Consider the following 5,441-nt stretch of genomic DNA (forward strand, 5'->3'; position numbering starts at 1 on the left):
AAATTGATATATTAAGTTTTGGTTGCATGGTTGCAACAGCTGGTTTTATACCCAAGACCTAAAAGCTTTTTTTTTTTTTTTTTTAACTATTTCAGGGTCAGTCTGAAGAGTAATGAGAGGAAGATAAAAAGCACAGGAAGAGGATCTTTGTGCCTTCTTCCCAAGACAGCATCCAGTAAAAATGCTGAATAAACCATATGCAGATGTCCAGTAAGATAAGAAATCCTTCCTTCAAATGCAAAGAAAAAATCGTTTTATTAATTCAACAAATATTTATTGAATGCTGATTCTACAGGCTTAGTGCCCTTAATTATATAATTTTTCATTGTGCATGCATGGGTTTACACCATACAGCTTACATGTGGCAAGCTTTTACCCTGGCCTGACTTTCCAGCCAGCCAACATGTTTCTCCGTTCCTTCTCTCTCCCCATATACCTTGTCTTTCCTTTTCTCCTACTCTCCTTTCATTCAACTGCTGCCAAATATCTTCCAAATGCAGAATGACTACAAACTAATTTTACTATTAGCTTAAGCGAAGCAAATAAGATGTAAATCCTCTGCCAGAGAAGTCAAAGAGTGCATTCCAAAGTCCCATTTTTATAAGCAATTTTTAAATAATCTACTATGTGGTGTGATTCATGACACTGTTCTTCTTCCATTAACTGAGAGTTAATTATGTGACCTCTTCTTTTTACCACCTGAGATTCTAGAATTAAATTCAGCATGCTAAGAGTTCCTGTTACTTTCTGCTGTGGTGAACAGCCACTATTCTTATACTGAAATACACAGAGAGTCATCACAGTTCATTGGCACCCCCACCCCATCCCACCAGCAGTTTGCTTGATGCTTGTATATGACCTTTGAGAGTTCCCATGGCACAGGCAACTTTCTCAATCACTAAGTCCATATGTCAGTACAAAATTTCATAGAAACCACAGGTGAAAAGATGGTGAAGTAGCTCTGAAAATAATATTGTAAGGATCCAAATTGATATCCAGAGATAGAGCATCGCATAACCCAAAACTTGTGCCAGGAAATTATTTTAGTCCATTTAACCTTTGCTGCCTCTCCAAGTCTCTCCCTCTCATTGAGATGTATCTGCTTGGTTGTCTAGAGTTAACTTTCCTAGGCGTTTGTTTTCACAAACCTTTTTTTTTTTTTTTTTTTTTTTTTTTTTTTTTTTTTTTGAGACGGAGTCTCGCTCTGTCGCCCAGGCTGGAGTGCAGTGGCCAGATCTCAGCTCACTGCAAGCTCCGCCTCCCGGGTTCCCGCCATTCTCCTGCCTCAGCCTCCCAAGTAGCTGGGACCACAGGCGCCGCCACCTCGCCCGGCTAATTTTTTGTGTTTTTAGTAGAGACGGGGTTTCGCCGTGTTAGCCAGGATGGTCTCGATCTCCTGACCTTGTGATCCGCCCGTCTTGGCCTCCCAAAGTGCTGGGATTACAGACTTGAGCCACCGCGCCCGGCCTACAAACCTTTAATTTGTATCTTTTTTTCCTCTTCTCTTTCTCCTCTTCCTCTTCTTCCTTCTTTCTGTTTTCTTCTTTTATTCTTCTGATTTCCAATTATTTTAAAAATCCCATGCCTTTATTTGCTCCAAATGACATTTGCTAATGCTCTCAAATGAAGTCCAAAACTAAATTTAATTTTCTGATTGCCACTGGAGATGTTATGCACACAATGCTGCCAGAGTGTCCTTCCAACATGTAAATATGATCTTATTACTCTGCTGCACAAAATTCTTCAACTGTCCTTATTAGGATCTCAAAGTTAAATCAAGCTTCTTTACCGGGTCTTCATGTATTCATCTGATCAAATGAATGTATTTTTACTGAGAGACTATTATGCATGATTCTAACACATAGAAATACAATATTAAACAAAATGTCATGCTTGTTTTGGCAGCACATAAACTAAACTGGAATGATACAGAGAAGATTACCATGGCCCCTGCATGTGGATGACACGCAAATTCATGAAGCGTTCCATTAAAACAAAATGCCTTATATCCTATGGAGTTTACATTCTAGTACTGGGAGGGGTTGGGGGAGAGAGAGAGAAAGAGAGAGAGTGAAATACAATTTTTGGTATAAAATGTGAAGAAAATAAAAAAGTTATAAGGGGGAAGAGTGACTAAAGGAGGGACCTCTTTAGCTAGGATGGTTAGGGAAGGCCTCTCTGAGGCAGTGATATTTGACCTGAGACCTGAATAACAAGAATAATAAACTCTTAAGATTAAATTGTTACTTACCTGTGAAATTCAGTTATATAAATGAATTTTTCCCTTATAATATGAATCTTACTTTGTAAGAAGTATTTTGAATAGCAATCTAACTTTGTCTATTTTTATATACTGCTTCCTTGCAGACTAAATCTTTGTATTTGTGTGTGTCCTGTAAGTTAATAGAATTTTTTACAGTCCAAGAGAGCAAACTCCCTTCCAGTTAGTCCTACTGCTACTCAAAATATGGGTCTTATTGGGCTTGTAACTCCTAAGTATTGTGAGATCTTGGACAAATGGGTTCCCTTTCCGGCAGAAAATGAAAACAGCTACTATCTAAGATCCCTTCCAAGTCTGAAATATCTAAAATGGCATGATTCCACTTTGAGTCATATGTTTATGATCTACAAAAAACTAGCACCTAAATTGACAGAAATCTACTCATCTATGAGACAATGTTTTAATGGAATAGAAGGTAATTAATAATGATTGATGAATTTACTAAGTTTTAAAAATTAATTTGTCACTTAACATCTTCTAGATCTATTATGTATGCTAAGAGGTTTAATTCTTCAATGTTAGTGTTTTAGCTCCTTTTAAATTCCGACGGCTGTAGTTTTAGAAAACCTAATGAATGGCCTTATTTTTTCAGTTGCAAATAAGATAAACAAAAGGAAAATTGGACAATAATAGGTAACACTGATTGAGGTCTTATTACGAACCATGCTCGGTTCTAAGTCTCCATATGTGAAAATTAACTTACTCCTCACAACACTGAGATAGGTCATTATACTTTTTTCACAGATCAAGACATCAGGGGTGATTACTTTAATAATTCAAAACTATTCAATGGTAAAGCTGGAATTTGATCACTAGCAGTCTGATATTAGGGGCTATATTTTAATTACTACATTATACTCTACTCTTACGCACTATACTGAAGACCCTATTTACATGAAGGCAAATTTGCACTTAACGATAGGGCTATGAGAAACAGAGAAATTACAAAAGTTCTTACAGTTTTTTAAAGATAAATTTATCTCTCCGCCAAAAGAAATAGCAATCACTACTGGACAAAAATATTATATAATGCACTTTGCTAAGTCATAATATACAGGTAAGAGGAAGAGTGGAAGTGAAATTCACATACTCCTTTAGACCTTTGTGCAGGCAAGGCATCAAGACCACAACTAAAACTGAGAAGCAAGTACATGCTAATACCAGTAATTAACTTCTTGAACTAGCATGAGTTATATCTATCATCAACATGAATTGCATTTCTTCCCCATTTACCACCTAGCTTGGGTTATATCTAGCCATAGATATAACTCAAGCTAATTCATAAGGTGTATCTCATAAGTTATACCTATGGTCAGTTTCAGGTTTCTTGATTGTAACTTAATAGAGATATGATCACTAGGCTCCTGCCAAATAGCAGTGAAATATGACTGCAGGTACCATATTACATACATGTTCAATAAGTATTATGTAAAATTAGGCTGGTGGGCATGTATGTATAAGAAATAGATGAGCCGGGCGCAGTGGCTTACGCCTGTAATCCCAGCGCTTTGGGAGGCCGAGGTGGGTGGATCACCTGAGGTCGGGAGTTCAAGACCAGCCTGACCAACATGGAGAAGCCCTGTCTCTACTAAAAATACAAAATTAGCCGGGCGTGGTGGCGCATGCCTGTAATCCCAGCTACTCGGGAGGCTGAGGCAGGAGAATCGCTTGAATCCAGGAGGCAGAGGTTGCGGTGAGCCGAGATCGCGCCATTGCACTCCAGCCTGGACAACAAGAGCGAAACTCCGTCTCAAAAAAAAAAAAAAAAAAAAAGAAATAGATGCAAACTAAACACATGGTTTGTTTGTTTGTTTTGCATGTACATAAAATAAAAGAGATTCACAGAAATAAGTCAACATGTTGCTGGTTCTAGGGACTACTTTTTTCTTTCTTTTTTTTTTTTTTTTAAACGAGGAAAGAAGTTTCTGTCCATTTGGCTGAAAAGAGGAATCACGTTGGGTCCACTATCGTAACTCACCAGAAGACCCAGTAGGCACTGTAACGCAAACTATTATTGTTCAGTGAATGGACTCTGATGGGAGATTCTTAGAGGAGGGATTGCCACCATCACTGGCTATTACTGACTAGTGTCCTAGACCTAACAGACAAAGCCTCAGAAGGAACATGATAATGCCTAAGTCTTGATTGTGAGGATACCTGATCTTTCTAGGGTTTTTCACAGTTGTGCAGTCCACTGCCAGGGATAGGTTTAGCCCATGCAGCTATAAAGGTATATTTACATCCTGCTCAAGTCAATTTCATATATAACCTTTACCATGTGCAAAGCATTTGGAATGAGGCAGAGGATACAAATGAATAAAATACAGTCTCTGTACTCAAAAATTTGCTTTTTAACAAAATATGTAGCTATAATACAAGACAAAGTGAAATTCATTCTAATGACATTCTTGGAGAGGAGCTATAGGCGGACAGAACTTTGAGTTACTTAAAATTTAGTATATCACATGGAATTGGGATGGATCACTCAGTTGCAAGCAAAGACAACATCTCTAGCTAAAGTGAGCAGAGAATAGTTTTAATAGAAGAGTATTGGGTATCTTACAAAACCTCTAGAAGGGCCAGATATGGAAGCTTTGCAGACAAAAGCAGTGTCCAAAACCACATGCAGCAGAGCTGGTCTGATGAAGACACAGCTGCAGCAAGAGCTGGACACAAAGTCCACAATGTGTATTTCCAACTCATGGGCAATAGGCACACATTCGGTCCCCAGAGCCACTTTCTACTGCCTCAGAAAACTCGATGCTGCTGCTGCCATTCTCACCAGAACAGAGTCCATGCTGTCCTTCCTTTTCCATGTTATCAGCATCCAGCTTTGAACATGGAGTGGCTATCCCTCATTGTCGAGGTCTGGGTCACGTGCCCACTCCTTAGCTTCCAGGGTCTAGGCGAGCAATTATGATGTTCTCAGCTTCTCTAGTAGGAGCCAGCTCTTTACAATGTAATGGAGGGTGGGGGACTCACAAACATATGAAGAGTGCTCAAATGCTGGGAGACCAAAATTCATTGCAACCATCCATTCCATGAAGGAAGCCACACTGGACACTCAGCTTAAAGACAGGAGATCTGTAGTCAGCCCATTTTGGCTTTCATGTCTTCTTTCCTTTGTTCAGTGAGATAATGCTTTTTATCTCTCATTACC

The 5,441-nt window shown here is 38.8% G+C and overlaps 1 non-coding gene across 1 annotated transcript; it reads left to right on the forward strand.

The window, feature by feature from the left end:
* The first annotated feature begins 1,890 nt into the window (after positions 1–1,890).
* Positions 1,891–1,995, forward strand: LOC116272038. Its single transcript, XR_004180772.1, has one exon. It is a non-coding gene; the product is annotated as a U6 spliceosomal RNA (small nuclear RNA).
* Positions 1,996–5,441: the final 3,446 nt, after the last annotated feature.

This window comes from Papio anubis, chromosome 1 (assembly GCF_008728515.1).
Source record: "Papio anubis isolate 15944 chromosome 1, Panubis1.0, whole genome shotgun sequence".
NCBI lineage: Eukaryota > Metazoa > Chordata > Mammalia > Primates > Cercopithecidae > Papio > Papio anubis.